This window comes from Trachemys scripta, chromosome 4 (genome assembly GCF_013100865.1).
Source record: "Trachemys scripta elegans isolate TJP31775 chromosome 4, CAS_Tse_1.0, whole genome shotgun sequence".
NCBI lineage: Eukaryota > Metazoa > Chordata > Testudines > Emydidae > Trachemys > Trachemys scripta.
Genome location: NC_048301.1, coordinates 17,544,020 through 17,561,409, shown reverse-complemented (window position 1 = coordinate 17,561,409; position 17,390 = coordinate 17,544,020).

Here is a 17,390-nt window from a genome sequence, read left to right as displayed (position 1 = left end):
AAGCTGAAGTTAGCTTGGCATGAGAAAATAGGAAGCCTGTCCAAAACAGGATATAGAGAAAGGGACAGAACAGCTAGTTAAGGAACTGGTACGAACTGGTGGGTTATATCCTAGTTACTTTATAAAGTACATTCTGGCTTGTATATCGGTCTGCTATAAATACATGGTCTTAAATGCATATTTCAGGGCACGTCTTCTGTGTAAGATGAACATGCTGCAAGATAAGAATTGCTTCCTCGAAGGAGACTGTGTATGCCTTCTTTTCATATTGCACTGTTTCGTCATTAGACAATAAATTTGGCTAAGTTTGGTTATTGGGGCTCTTGAAAATGTTTAATAACAAACCATGAGTATAATCAAAACAATTGGCTATACAATTAATCAGCAACTCTTATTTGAAAGTCCCCTGTCTGTGCATCTAAGGATCGCATTCGCCCCTTTGACCACAGCATTGCACTGGGTGCTCGTGTTCAGCTGATTATCCCCCATGACCCCCAAATCTTTTTCAGAGTCACTGCTTCCCAGGATAGAGTCTCCCATATTTATAAGTATGGCCTACACTCTATGTTCCTAGCTGTAGACATTTACATTTGGCCGTGTTAAAATGCAATCTGTTTGCTTTCACCCAGTTTACCAAGCAATTCCAATCACCTTGTGTCAGTGACCAGTCCTCTTCATTATTTATCACTCCCCCAATTTTTGTGTCAGCTGCAAACTTTATCCGTTTAATCATCACTCTTTCAACCTGCTGTGTTCAGCAGAAATCCTGCACTCCAGTGCATATCACTGTAGTCACTGATATGATGTACAGGACCAAGTGATGTGTTACCTGCAATGCAATTGGCTGGCAAAATTGGGATCAGTGAGAGAGGAGCCTTGGTCTTGTGCAGTGGTTCTCAGACTTTTGTATTGGTGACCCCTTTCACACGGCAAGCCTCTGAATGCGACCCCCTTATCAATTAAAAAATGTTTTTTTTTCTATTTAACACCATTATAAATGCTGAATGAAAAGCGGGGTTTGGGATAGAGGCTGACAGCTCGCGACCCCTCATGTAATAACCTCGTGACCCCCTGAGGGGTCCCGACCCCCAGTTTGAGAACCCCTGGTCTTGTGGCTAAGGCACTGAGTTGGAATTTGGAAGTACAGCTGGTCAGAAATCTTCCCATCAAAACAGTTTTTGATGGAAAACTGGGTAGTCAACAAAACTTTTTTTGTTTTGTTTTTTGGTTTTTTTTGCAGACAGTGTATGCCTGCAATGGTATATATAGAGTTAACAGAAATATGTCAATTCCCAATGGCTCCACTTTGCCTCGTAGGACTTGTAGGTTCAACTATCTTAGAGTTCCATTCTCCTCTATGGGCTGGGCTCTCTGGCTGGACTACATTTCCCATAATGCATGACTACCAGGAACTCTTGTGATGGATCCCTCCACCTCACCAAGAGTGAAGAAAGTGGGGCATCATGGGAGCTGTATTGCAGTCAGAGAGCCTGGCCCATAGGGGAGAATAGGAGCATAAAGTATTCAAACTTCAAATTCCATGGCACCAATTTGAATTAAAATATTTCGGTTTTAAGCCTAACCTTTTGGTTTTCAATTAAAAAAAAAATTATTCGTCAACATTTTCCACAGGGAAAAAAGCCCCTATTTTCCAAGGTGATTTATTCAAGTTTGTGCCATAAACTTCCTGTCTGACTTATAAAGCAGGGTTATCATTTAGACCATAAATACTAATGTTGCCTTTAAATGTAAGAGCCCTGTTCTTGGCAGGCTGAAAACACCTTGCCATCTTGCCTCACGTTGATCATCTACAAGAGCTTTTGTTTGCCTGCCCTCATCAGTACAAATAGTATATCAAATACAACTTTTGTTTCTATAGAGCTCAAATCTCTGCTCATACATACCAACCTCCATGCACAGTAAGACAGTGCTTCTGAAAGCAACAGAGTGAGATCACTCATTCCATTACTTTTAATGGGTTAGTCCGCAGTGGCCCACCTGGTGCTCATGTTGCTAAATATAGCAGGGTTGAGTGGCACCAGCAAACACATCTAATTGTCATGCAGCAGATTTTTACAGTAGATGTCTCATGCTGATTTACCACACTCGTCATTTGAAAGATAAAGCATGCACAGGATAAAAGCCTAGGAGATGCCTTACAGATGGTTCACTTACAGCCCCTGAACTTGTCTTGGAAACAGTTGGATTTGAAGCCATTGCAAATGTTTGAAATATCTACACAACATATTTATCTTAGCTCATGGCTTCAGCACTTAGTGTGTCCTGCAGTCTGTTACCACACAGTGAGGGCTTTTGCATCTGCTTGTCGGAAAAATGTCCCAGTGATCGTTCTCATGAGATTAATGTAACAGAAAATGTTATAAATATATAAATGCAATGGGACAAATGCATCTTTGGAACAACCTTGCTGGGTCTGATGGAGTTAAGCCTGGGATAAAATTGGATCAATGTATTTAACTGTGATTAATTTAACTTGTGTGGGTATAAATATAAATGCTTTGGGCTTAAAGCAGTATGGAGAAGTAGCATTAAAATAGACCCGGTCTTGCAAAAAAATCTGTTGTATCTCACATAACTAGTTATCACAAATGAACCAAACCAAGATACCGAAAACAATGTGCTAAATTGATGACAAGGAATTGAGTTAATGTGTCCCACTTCTTAGGGTGAAATTCATACTACATGTAATTGGTTTTTGCACAAGTGACTACTCAAGGGCTGGAGGGAAGGATTCTGCCCCACTACCTGGAGCCAGGGCAAAGAAAAGTTGGATGCAGCAATTCTGTGACTCTTTTGCTAGGGTGACCAGATAGCAAGTGTGAAAAATCGTGACGGGGGTGGGGGGTAATAGGAGCCCATATAAAAAAAAAGCCCCGAATATCAGGACTGTCCCTATAAAATCGGGACATCTGGTCACCCTACTCCTTTGCAGACTCTGGTCTGGATCTCAATTTGAATATAATTCAACAATGTGATGCGGTTGCAAAAAAAGATATTGTCATTCTGAGGTGTATGAACAGGAGTATTGTATGTAAGAGATGGGAAGTAACCATCCTGCTCTACTTGGCACGGGTGAGTTTTAGCTGGAGTACTGTGTCCAATTCTGGTGCCACTCCTTAGGAAATATGTGGACAAATTGGAGAGAGTCCAGAGGAGAGCAACAGAAATGATAAAAGGTTTAGAAAACCTGACCTATGAGGAGAGGTTAAAAAAATTGGGCAGGTCTAGTCTTGAGAAAAGAAGACTGAGGGGGAACCCGGTAACAGTCTTCAAATGTGTTAAAGGCTGTTATAAAGAGGACGTTATGGCCAGTAGGAATGCCAACTTCCAAGAAAGTAAAGTAGAGAGCATGTTGCTAGGGGCTCGAAGAGAGGGCCTATCAGCCTCGAGAACACCAGGTTGAGATCCCCTGGGAGAAATCGGCTGCCTTACTTGAGGGTACAGGCTATCTAGCCCTTTGAAGAAGCGGCCAGCCATGGCATTAGTGAATATTGACCATCCAGCTGAGCTGGGATGGAAAGCCGAAATAGCAGCCAGGTGCACCTTTATTGATGACACCGCCGGGCCCTACTGTTTTAGGTGAAGTAAATAGACCAGGATGAAGGGAATCGATAACTGTAACAGAGGAGTGCCCTTCTGCAGTGACCAAATTGGGAACCTCTTCCTCTCAGCCAGATAGGTGGCCCGAGTGGATGGCTTTCTGCTGCTGAGGAGAACCTCCCTAACTGAGTGCCCATCTCCTGCCCTTGCGGAGGTTCCCAGGCTACTGATGTCAATGATGAAGGGACCCATGCCTCCGAAACCACCGACAAGGATCTGGTCCCTAGCTGGTAGGCCCATGGGATCCAGAAGGGCCACTGAGCTGGTGCATGCCACTGCAGAAGCCAGGACATCATGGATATCGGCTGCCCTTCCGCCTGCCTTCAGCGGTGGTGGTAGAGGCATACGACTTAGCCTCTGAGTCTGACAAGGACTCCGACCTCAGCGACTAAGGCAGTGCGGAGCAAGAAAGTGCCGGGGAACGGTGCCGAGGTGAGGGTGAGCGGTTCCTATCATCGTCAGCTTGCCTCTAGAGGGCACGGTGCCTCTTTATGACACCGGTGCAGATGGGGGGAGTGTCATCGCTATGAGGTCCCTAGCCACCTCAAAGGTGTCCGGTGTAGATGGAAGGTCTATGTCCTCCTCCCAACACTCCCGCACTGGGGAGTCCACTAGAACCGGACTCGACGGACATCCCCGTGAGACCTGAGTCAATGGTACCAGCAGAGTCGGATCCGGAGCAGGGTGTCCTGGTGTGGGACACACCACATTAGTGCCTCCTCGCTCAACTACTTTAGTGGGAGAGCAACTTCTGTCCATCCTCTTCTTCTTGTGCGGCACCGGCGAATGGGAGCAGTGCCGGGCACTCGCACTGGAGGAGGTCTTCAGTGCTGAGGAATAGAGGTGCCGAAGGTCCCTGGAGCCCGAGCCCTTTCGCAACGCCACAGCCCCTCTTACCCCACCCCCGTCCTGATTTTTCACACTTGCTATGTGGTCACCCTAGTCCTTGGTCGGACGCCTCTGCAGATCTTATACTTATCCATTTGATGGGCTTCCCCCAAGCACTTCAGACAGAAGTCGTGTGGGTCTCCCTTTGGCATAGGCTTCAGACAGGACCTGCACCATTTGAAACCCTGAGATCGAGGCGTGCCCCAGTCCCCAGTAAATGAAGTGGGGGGGAAACCCCCCAACTGAAACTTATCTAAAACTAAGACTATTTGAACTAACTAACACTAAGATTTTAACTATTTACAGGTAACAATTAACAAAGGTCCACCAGGGGATCGGTTGCTGTTAGCAAGAGAGGAGCTGCTCCAATGACCGACACTGGTGGTAAGAAGGAACTGAGGAAGTGCCGGGTCGGCAGGCTCCTATATTCACCGTCATGAAGGCGCAACTCCAAGGGGCTCCACACCCGACCCAACAGGTACCGCTAGGGGAAAAATCTTCCGGCGACTGTGCACACGGTGCTCACGCATTTATTTGGAATCGACACGAGCAGTCACTCAAAGAAGAATTTCATCTTGTGTATCGGATCCTGCAGTGCCTTTGGCGTGCAAAACTCACTTTAGTGGGAACTGTATGGATGTAAAGAGAATAGGATTAGGCCCTTACGAAATACACCCCTTAGCCATTTATACTCTCCCCTGACATCAGACCACAACATCTACAGCAGAGGAGGGGGAAAAGGGCATATATTTACCTCATAAAAATAAACAGTAGTTTCTGCTACATTCCTGGATTTATTCATTCTGAATAATGCTTGCCAAAATTATATTTGCTTGTGCTGTTCAGGCAAGCAATAGCTGGAGTGATATCAAGTAAGCTGTTCTGACATCTTCAGTAACAATGAGAGTGGGGAAAGATTGTGTAAAACTGGAGTGGTTCTGTTTAAACTGAAGTATTTAGTAATAAATCATAAGATTTATCCTTTACATAGCATGTTTCATCCATGGAGCTCAAGGCAAAGGTGGGAAAGTATCATAACCCCCTTTTTATGGGTGGGAACACAGAGAGGCTAAATGCACTTCCCGATGGTCACTTTGCCAAGACAGTGGCAGAGTGAGGACTAGAGCACATCTCCTGGCTCTCCTCCAGTACTCTAAGCCATGTGCCACGCTGTCTCTCCTAACATCTTTGAAGCCGCAAGGTTTTAGAAATTACCTCTTGCTGGAGGGAATTTAATAATAAATAATTAAACTCCAAGTGACATTAATGAGAGTAATGGGTGCCAAGTACTTCTGACAAACAGGTCAACAGAGTTCACTATGATAATGTATCACTGAGATTGCTGATCAAGCCCCTTTAGCATGGGTTAATTGCATCTTGGGTAGTGATGCATATGGCCGATATGCTTAAAGAAACAGCTAGCTGCCTGATAGCTCTCTGTAAGGGAATTACAGTTCCAAGATAACTGAATCACATCAACCTCCATTGTGGTCAAATGGTTAAATTCTCTACCATCACCGAGCCATGTTTTACCCATTTTATAGAAAGGAGAACACTGACAGCTCTAAGGAATTGTGAGTAACAACCTCTCGCTTGGTTCAGCTAGCAAAGCTTCTGTTTTAGCATGGAGCAGCACAGTCCTCAACTCAAGTTCATTTTTTTTTAAATTGAGGTGCTCCCTGTTTATCTATGTAGTTGCACAACAGCTTCCCTTTATATATGTTTCTGTAGTAAAGGTCACATAGAATAATTCACTCATTACTAGCGTGTCATGTGGATGAACTTGAAAGTCCCTCAGGACTGGTTGTCTCCTGCATGTTTATTTTACTCAGCAGTATCATGTCAATGTGTCTGCCTAAATATAGCTTCTGTGAAGAGCATTTGTAAGTTTCCTGTTACAGTCTCACTCACAGTTACCTTACAGTAAATGGAAGAAAATCAATGTAATCTCCATTCCGTGCTGCACTTACTGCAGCTAACTGGAAACTTTGGCCAGATTGAGTCTCTTTACGTGGAAGTCCTTCTCATTTGGGGTTGGGATTTTGGGGGGGAATAAAATCCAATTTGATCATTTAAAAACACTCCTTTGCCTTTTGTTACATGTGCACTGCAGAGACGTCTCACAGGAACTGATGAGGCAGAAACCATGGCGCCCATGGACACAGTTGGAAATGCAAACCCTGGATTAATTGACTCTATACTGGATTTGGATGTGACTATATCAGCAGCTTCAACGAAGCAAATTAAATGGACGATTCAGATTCAAGGTAATCTTTGAATGGAAAACACTAACCTAAAGCTTGTTGTTAGTCTTTCTATATCATAGCATCACAGCTTACAAATAGCAAGAAAATATGTACTTTAAAAAATGTATTTAGTTAATGACATTCAAATGCATCTCTCTTCCAAAGAGCCTCGGCTGACAGTAGCACTTCAGTATAGCTAAATTGAAAAACGCTATTACAATATTCTTGCGATGTTAATATCAGCCAGTAACAAACAATTACAGCTATAAACTGATCCATCAGATGTTATGCCACAGATGAGTAATCTAAAATAGTAAATCTAAAAATACAGACACAGGAGAAACTACACACCCTCTATTACTCCAGGCACTGCCATTTTTGGCCCATGCTCTATAAAACACAACTGGCTTCTCAGCTCTAATTCAGCCAACACGGGTCAGTAGCACAGAATGATACAATCTCATGCAGCCTTGTGCAGCCCACATAAAGGGCTTGCTCAGGTTCAATGGGAACTTTTACACTGACGTTAGTGGGAGTTGGACCAGGCCTGAAGGGAAAATCTGGCTAAGAAATTAAAATGAGGTTTCTCCAAAATCTGCTTTTTTCCACTAATTTAATGCCAGCTGTTATGCTGGTTTTAATTGATTTAAGAAACCAAAGCCAGTGCAAGTTTTTTGTAAGATCCTCAATTTAAAATATAACTTACCAATCAGAGAGTTTGGTTTAGCATCATTTCTTACCATAGAAGATAAGGATGGGTTGTGTCAAATTCTCAGATACTTGTATTCCTCTAACAAAGCAAAGAAGTCTAGTCAAAGTGCATGAGATTTTCTATCACTTTAGAAAGCTTAGGTTCTAGTGCCAAGAGAAAGAACATGCAGCTTTTAAGGATTCAGAAGTAACTTTGTGTAATAAGTTTCATTGGAGCAGAGAGATAAATATGGTGTTATCCCGTGCTTCTGCAACAGAAGAACCAAAAATGCGTAAAGGGATAGCAGCAGCATGCTTCCTCCAGTGAACAGCAATGCAACTACAGTATCTGAGTAGGCCACACAGCATTTCTACAGAAACTAGATCAAACGGATCCCAGCAGAGTCTTTGCTGCATCTGTGGATAGGATTCCACTCTCTTATTTTGGCCTGCCGCCATACTACCTCCAATTATGATCTCATCAGATCTCGCAAGCTAAGCAGGCTCCGGCCACGTCAACAGTTGGTTGGGAAACGTCCAAGGAAAAGCTAAGCGCTTCAGGAAGGAACGCTGGTGATTCTTATGCCCCCCGTCAGTTCTGATGCCTGGCTGCTAAGGGGCACTGTGCTGCTGCAGGTGCCATCTTCTGGATGAGATGTAAAACCAGGGTCCTGACCATGTTTAAAGTCCTCCAGAAGAATTTTGAAGGTGTAAGGCTATTAACCTGGGAATCCCAGCTATATTCACGTAGGGTGATTACTGCTTGCCCCGCTACAGATCCTCAGCTGGTCTAAATAAGCATAGACCCAATGGAATGATGTCAATTTAACGTGCTGAAGAACTGGCCCATTAACATTCAACAGTGTGCATGGGGAATTGTGCACTTAGCTATGTGTCAAGTATCAGAGGGGTAGCTGTGTTAATCTGCATCTGTAAAAAGCGACAAAGAGTCCTGTGGCACCTTAAAGCCTAACAGATGTGTTGGAGCATAAGCTTTCGTGGGTGAATGCCCACTTCAACAGGCGCATGGCATAGCTATGTGTGTAATTCATGCCCTCCTCCCTTCTCCATTGCCTTCATTGGTTTGTGAAACCAGCTTGTCTTAGGCAGTAAGCTCTGCCTCCTGCTATACGTACGTACCGTGCCTTGTACAATGGGGCCTGCTGGGGCCTCGAGGTACCTTTGTAATGTAGATAAAGAATAATACTCTTTTCAGCTGTATGCTCCAGGGACTGCCATTGAGGTTTGGACAGCGCCTAGGACTTTGAGACCCAATCTGTTGGGGGCCTTTATGTGCTACTGGAATATAAATGTTAAATGCGAATAACAATAAACAATAGTTAATTACACCTATAAAAACTGCCACCATCATGGGACCCTGACCCACAACTGAGGTTTAGCATTAGGTGTTAGCGGTAACAGCCATAGCCTTAAAGAGTGACTTTAAAGAGAAATTAATGAAGTTCCAAAATACTTAGAGCAATGACAGTTTCCATAATTTCCCGATGAGCTGATTCCTCCATGGGTTGAGAGAGATGAGAAATAACTTGGAGCCTGGCTTTGCCTAAATGATTTCTAAACTGTTTAAAATACACCTCTAGGGAGAGATGCTGATACCCTCACTGGCATCTTGCTCCAAGATCAGTTCCATTTGGGCTTCCATCTGCTGCCCTTCACCATGGGTGAAACCCTGACTCCACTGAAGTCAATGGTAAAACTCCTATTGACTTCAAAGGGGGCCAGGGTTTCACACAGTCATTTACACCCGTGCCAAGTGGATATAGAACATTTCACCCCCACTTTGTATTGGTGTATTATCACACAAGGTGCTGAGCAATGGAGAATGGAGCCTATTGGCTTTAATGGGTTTCACATAGGGGCAGGCACTCCTAAGTGTGAGTGATTGTTTTCAAATCCAGTCCTTAGGAAGCGAGTATTTGACTGTTGATTAAGAACTTTTCCCATGAGGATACTAGCAAAACTGCCATATCTTTAATGCCTTTCTTACTTTATTCACGAAGATTAAAAAAACTGGAAATTGTTCCAAATAATTATTACAGTGAGAGCTCTATTGGTTTTCCCCAGAGTAATTCTACCTTTGTAGATTCTTTTTAAGTTTAGTAAGAGGTTAAACTGGGCTAATTTGTTTGTACACTATCGAGAATGCTTCTTGTTTAGGTTTCCTGACATGCATTCAAATCAATAAAGTTAACGTTTATTTTAAACCCTTTCATTTATCAAAGCAGTTTTCTCAACATTCCTGCCTGCTGTTAGTTTTTTCACTGTTCTTGGCAATACCTCAGGTGTAGTAAAAGAATGTTTCACAATCTTCTTTGCTTTCAAAGACCTTTTTAACAAACCCTGCAATGAGGATGTAATTCATTTGATGGCCTTGGTCAAAAACAAACATATGCCACATGGTGCAGCAGGTGCAAATGTGTTGATAGACTGATAAAACGTTTTTTTAAAAACAAAAGCAAATTCTGGCCACCCCTTAGAAGTTAACTGCAGCTCGGACAATGGAACTTGCTGTTTGCATCCTCTAAACTCCTGAAATTTATTTTGGGAAACATATAAAATATCAGTCACGATTTTCAAAACTGGGTACCTAAAGTTCAGCTGCTAAATCCATATTTAGGCTCCTATATAAAACGTCAGTCTGGCAGATACCTATGCATATGAGCAAATTTACACATGCAAGTAATCTCATGAGTTGACTACTCATGTGTAAAGGTACTTGTATATGTATGTGTTTGCAAAATTGGGTACTTTCTGACCTGATTTCCAAAACTGCTGAGCACCCAATATCTTCCATTGAAAACTCCCAGGATTTTTGGAAATCAGGTCACTTATTTGGATGCCTAAATATGGGAGCCTAAGTTTAGGCTCCCCAGTTTGAAAAGCATGGCCATAAACTCCCAGCTCCTCAGCCAAACTTTCCATTGGTTTGAGTGGGAGTTTTCAATGAGAAAGGACTTCCCGACTGGACACATTTCTAATGGGAAAATAAAGTGTAGTGACCATCAATAGAATAGAATTAATTGTGATATTCTTAGGGTACAATGGATACAGAATAGAAAGAATCCTGTCATTTCAATATTGGATTTGAGTCAAATACTAGCCCCCTTCACTTTCCTTCTCCCTGTTCTGCCACACCTCCAAATGATTGCAAATTAATGCCGTAGTCTCCAGACAGGGGAGTTTACACAGCAGACCACCTGGATTCTTTGTGCCAGGAGTAATTTGAGAGGAGGAAGGTGCATAGAGGCTGCCTCTGTATCTTGGCAGAAGACAGTTTGAACTAAAATATATGGACTATGTCCTCGCTTACTTGGAGCTCCTTAAATCAAAGCACTGTGATTCGATAGCAAAATACATAACTATGGGCTTTATCAATCATATCTACGAGTATGCATACAGCACTGACTAGAAACGTCTAAAGTCTTGTCTCAGCTTGCTTTGGGCCCAGTGTAAAACCTGTAAAGGAGTCTCAGGCAATAGACTTTTCTTCAACTGTTCCAAAGTCCTTGTGAGGACTCTCAAATGGATATCACCCATGGTGCAACTTGGGCCACACCCCTCCAATGCCCGCTTTTTGCTTCAGGAGGCCCTTCACCAGGTCAAGGCAGAGAAGACCTGCAGAATGTCAGCCCCACAGATGTTTGGGATGTATAGCTGTCGATTAATCGCAGTTAACTCACGTGATTAACTCAAAAAAATTAATCGTGATTAAAAAAATTAATCATAATTAATCGCACTGTTAAACAATAGAATACCCATTGAAATGTATTAAATATTTTTGGATAGTTTTCTACATTTTGAAATATATTGATTACAACACAGAATACAAAGTGTACAGTGCTAACTTTATATTATTATTTTTGATTGCAAATATTTGCACTGTAAAAATGATAAACAAAAGAAATAGTATTTTTCAGTTCACCTTATATAAGTACTTTAGTGCAATCTCTTTATCATGAAAGTGCAACTTACAAATGTAGATTTTTTTATATAACTGCACTCAAAACCAAAACAATGTAAAACTTTAGAGCCTACAAGTACACTCAGTCCTACTTCTTGTTCAGCCAATCACTAAAACAAACAAGTTTGTTTACATTTACGGGAGATATTGCTGCTGGTTTCTTATTTACAATGTCACCTGAAAGTGAGAACAGGTGTTCACATGGCACTGTTGTAGCCAGTATTGCAAGGTATTTATGTGCCAGATATGCTAAATGTTCGTATGCCTCTTCAGACTTCGCCACCATTTCAGAGGACATGCTTCCTTGCTGATGATGCTTGTTAAAAAAATAATGCATTCATTAAATTTATGACTGAACTCCTTGGGGGAGAAATGTATGTCTCCATTCTATTTTACCCACATTCTGCCATATATTTTATGTAATAGCAGTCTCAGATGATGACCCAGCACATATTTGTTTAAAGAACACTTTCAAAGCAGATTTGACAAAACGCAAAGAAGGTACCAATGTGAGATTTCTAAAAGGTGTGGAGCATGCTTTCAGAAGTCTTAAAAGAGCAACACTCCAATGCGGAAACTACAGAACCCGAACCAACAAAAAAGAAAATCAACCTTCTGCTGGTGGCATCTGACTCAGATGATGAAAATGAACATGTGTTGGTCCGCTCTGTTTTGGATCATTATCGAGCAGAACCCATCACAGCATGGACACATGTCTTCTGGAATGGTGGTTAAAGCATAAAGGGACATATGAATCTTTAGTGCATCTGGCACGTAAATATCTTGCGACGCTGACTACAATGCTGCCATGCGAACGCCTGTTCTCACTTTCAGGTGACATTTAAATATTTAAATTAATGGTATTCTATTATTGTTTAACAGCCCAATTAATCATTTGATTAATAAACATTCATTTTTTTAATCAATTGACACCCCTAGTGGGATACCATGGTTGTGTCCAGTAGTTCCACTAGACTGTAGCATTTTAGGCATATGTCCACACAAAGCCAGAAAGTGAAATCGGGTCCATGTTGGTCAGTGGGAGTTTTGACATTAACTTCAATGGTCTACAATATCTCCCAGAATATGATCCTTAATTTCCACTATGCTTAATACACTTCATACATTGCCAGCTGAATCCTGATGTCCTAATGCAGAGCTAACCCAAGCAAAACTCAATAGACGGAGAAGAATTTCAAGGCGCTTTACGTGCTTCCTATATAGGGATCACTCCTACTTATTTGAAAAGTAGCTACTTTGAACACAGCAATAACACCACCTCATGCCTTTTCAATCTGCAGTTTTAAAGGACATTTCCATGTCAAACCTGCATTTTCCTTCAGTATTTGTGTTTGTGATGTTACCAACTCCTGAAGGGGGAACAATTAACCTGGAACTGAGCCTTGTGCAATACTCGAAGGGACTGAGTTTTCAAGGGGGTCTGATGTGATATTGTGCTTATTTTTAATTGCTAGGTTTAGACACATGTTTCATTAATGATGTGGGCTTATGAACGTCACAGATTTTATTTTGCAAAGTTTACCTTCAAACCAAGAAATGAAATTCTGCATGGCATTGGAGATAACCAGGCTGAGACTGAGAATCAATTAGACAGAGCCAAGTGAGGGAGGGACTGTACTAAGCATAGCTGGATCATCCCGAGAAATTAAGCAAATACCCCAAGCCCCCCTAGCAAATTTATGGTTGACACGATAAACCACAGAAGTAGCTTTTAGTGATTGTTCTTCCAGGACAGGTTTCTAATTGAGAGAACAAGCTCAAAGCCTGAACAGTGAAACACTCGATATCCCCTGAAGTCTGCTTAATAAGACCCTAAGATGTAGGGATGTCAGTGTTGCCAAAGGGATTTTGAATTTTTTTTCTTTGTAAATTGGACCTTATATACAAAAGATCTTGGCTGTGGATGAGTGGGTCTGTGAATGCCTGTAGTAAAGATGACCTTAGATAAGGGAGGCAATTAGGTTGGAATCCACAACTGTGATTTTCTGAAAGTATGGCTTGTTTTTACCTAACTCTGGGACTCAAAAGAGGAAATGATGCCATGGTATTGAAAGCTTGCAAGGAAGTACTAGGACAGCCCCCAGCCAAGGCCGTTGATAAACTGCAGCAGCAATACAGTTTCTAAAGAAAGGAGAAAACATCTAGAGAAGCCTCAGGTTGGTCCATTCCCAATCAGAGCATGTCCCCACAATGCTTGAGAAGGTGAGATTGTAGAAAGTGAGCAGCAAACATTTACAGTTTATGACCGATGCTGGAGACAACGTCCTGACTGAAGAGTGGTGGAATGAACTTATGGGAAGACTGGAGAAAGATAATAACCTTGAAACCAGAGCAACTGCAGGCTGAATCAAGAATGTACAGTAATGGTAGAATCAACCCACTGGGCAGGCAAAGGACTATCGCGTGAATGACAAAGTTCAACAGAAACCAAAGGAAATGTCCTGGGTTTGTTGAAATGACCTGTTGAGCATGTGTCTGAATCAACGAATAGGGGGAAGGTGTCTGTTCGGAGCTTCCTAAGACTGTGGTACATATGTCCAAGATAGTGTTCTTAGACACGATCTTTTGTGACAGATAAAACTACTCCTTTCAATATAGTCATCCTAAAGAAAAGGGGAACAGGAGGACAAAATGGGGGCAGGGCAGAAGAAAGACAGCTATCTTCCAGTCTATCTTCTTAGACAGTTTTGTGTTGTTCCTCAGTGGAGAGGGCAAAAACCTAGGCAATATATGGAAACTCTCAACAAGTCTAATTTAATTTCATACATTTCAAGGTGCTCAGGGAATGGATATAACGTTTTGGCACAGAAGACAGAGACTTTGCAGGTCTGGAGCAGGTCAAAGGTCATTTTCTGTTTAGAATTTCTCCACACAAATCCCTTTCCTTGTCCAACCTGTGAAGAGAACTTTTTAAAATGCAGCATTTATGCTGTATGCACTCCATCTACTGAAGCAAGAGACCAGGAGTTCATTGTAGGTAGAGGATTCACTTCAAGACTTGCACTGAAATGACGGAAAAAATGCTCTAAAGGACACGAAGAATTATTGGGGTTGGCCCCCAGGTAGTGTAAGGTGGGTTAGTCCCCTTTGACATCAATGGAGCTATGCTGATTTACATCAGATTAAGTTTGGGCCAGTGAGGGGAAATAAAGCTATAGAACTTTGTCTGTACTGGGCTATCTCGATTATCACTTCAAAAGTTTTTTTTCTCTTACTTAATTGGCCTCTCAGAGTTGGTAAGACAACTCCCACCTGTTTATGCTCTCTGTATGTGTGTATATATATCTCCTCAATATTTATTCCACTCTGTATGCATCCGAAGAAGTGGGCTGTAGTCCACGAAAGCTTATGCTCTAATAAATTTGTTAGTCTCTAAGGTGCCACAAGTACTCCTGTTCTTTCTGTGACAGCACTCTGTCGAAAGTTAAACATGAACGCTCTTGTAGACATGGCCAGATACCTGACTTTTCAATTCATTGCAAGTTCCAAAAAATAGTATTCATTTTGGATCCACCCAAAAATGAATTTTTTGGTGAAAGTTCTGGAAAAAAAAATTAATTTCAGGCAGAACAAAACATTTCATTCTCATTTTAGCTGTTTTTACTCAAGGAAATTTGGAAACAAAGGGTAAGATTCACAAGGGAACTTGGGTGCCATTCATAAAACAGAGGAGGAAGATTTTGTTGGTGGTATCCTTCTTCCATTCAATAGTCAGTGCACTCACCTCGGATGTGGGAGATGCAGGTTCAGATCTCTGTTCTGGAGAAGGAACTTGAACCAGGTCTTCTCCTTCCCAGGTGAGTGCCCTAAGCACCAGGCTATTGCCTGTCAGGGAGCTCTCAATCTCTCCTTTTGAAGCTGTTCCACTTTGTAATTAATTAAATATTAATTGGAGCAGGAACTGTAACCCGGGAGTCCCTACCCACCAGGTTAGAGAGTCATCCTCACTCTTTCTCTCTGGCCAAAAAATATTTAATCATGAATCTAGCCCAAACAATCCACACATTTCGTTTCAGAAAGGTCAAAATGAACTCTTTTGACGTTTCTGATCACTATTTTTCTTTTACTGAAACAATTTGCTGAAATCAACACAAATTTTGCAAAATATTTCAGTTGACTCAACTCTGCATTTTTCTGTGAAAAAAAATTTCAACCACAAATTTTTACCCAGCTCCCCACCTTGCTTTGGCAGCAGCTCGCCAGTAGCATGGCCTCCACAATAACTAAGAAAGCTCAATAAACCCTGCAGGATTAAGCTCTGACCCTGGGCCAAAGACACCTTACCATCATAGTGTGGAACATTATAACTTCCAATAAGGAAGCAACTAAAAGGGTATCATCATAGCGAATCAGCAATTTGATCTATCCAGGCTTCCAAGGAAGGAGTTCACTCAACATTAGACTCAAGGTGAATGAAGTTGGTGCAAACTGAAAAGAAAGAGAATCCATTCCCAAATGGAAATGACATTTAGGAAACTTGCAGAACTCAGGCACCAAGGAGGACTGAAACTAGGATCAGGTCTGCTTTGCCAGGTGTCTTTTAATCTGTTGGTGTATTCCAGGTCTCTCCCCCAGCCTCTATGAAAACAGATCCTCATTAAGTGGTCTAACATCGGAAAATCCACTAAAACACTTACAGCAAATGAACAATATTCTTAATTATTGTGCATATTACAGTAACACCTAAATATCCCATTGTGCTAGGCACTGTACAAACACATAGTAAGAAACAGCCTCTGCCCCAAAGAGCTTACAGTCTAAATGGACAAGGAACCAGCAAAGGGAGGTGCAGTGTGACATAACAAACAAGCAACATGGCCACAGTGATGACAGCAACATGAGAAAGGTGTATGAGAGAGGGGAACTATCAAATGATGTATATGTTTCACATACATTTGTTACATGCACATTTTGGCTGGGATTGTCAAAGAATTCTAAAGGGGTTAGGCAGTAAAACCCCAATAAATGTCAATCGGATTTGGGCGTCTAACCCACTTAGGGTCCTTGGAAAATCCCGCCCTTTCTACACACACTTGCCCCATTGTTTGTTCTTGTTTTAATTTAAATGTACATAGGGCTGCATTCTGTTCTCAGCTACCCCACAGTATCTCTATGGTAATCGATCCATAGCAATGAAGTTATTATACAGGGGTAACTGAGAGCAGAATCTGATCCTTTGGATCTGGAATATGAACAGCGCCTAGAATGAGTGTTTTCCCCTCCTGTGTCTAGTCACACTGCAGGATTGGGCTAGGCAGCGCTGGAGCTGACTTTGTAGGATTGGACTTGGCTGGGGAAGAGCTAACTTCACAGGGGAACAGGCCAGGCAACAATCAAACTGGTGGAGCTGATTTCGTGGAACAGGAGCCAGCGGCCGGAGTGAGCTCTTGTCCTATGGCCTTTGCTGGACTGGAGCAAACAGCCTGAGGGCACACAGCAAAGGCCTATTCCAATGCGCAGCTGCCAGGTGCAATCCTACAAAATGAGCTCCACTCTCAAGCTCAATCCCGCAGAGGCAGCTCTGAACCGGGCTCAGAATCTCTGGGACAAAGTGAAAGTCCCGCACACAACCTCTGTGGTTTCAGACAACGTTCATCTGGTCCTCTTGCTGCATTTGGGCTCTCTACCTAATCAATGCCAGCTCAAGAAGAGTCATTTTCCCCACCCTATACCTTTGACAATATCTCCCCCTTTCCCAAATACATTTCCATGCGTCATCTCATGTCATTTCCAAAAACAGAACACAAACTCCAAACAATATAACAGGAAACACTGCACAGAATTGCACTGGGGCAACACGATTATTGAAAAAGCAACAGAGGGTCCTGTGGCACCTTTAAGACTAACAGAAGTATTGGGAGCATAAGCTTTCGTGGGTAAGAACCTCACTTCTTCAGATGCAAGAAGTGAGGTTCTTACCCACGAAAGCTTATGCTCCCAAT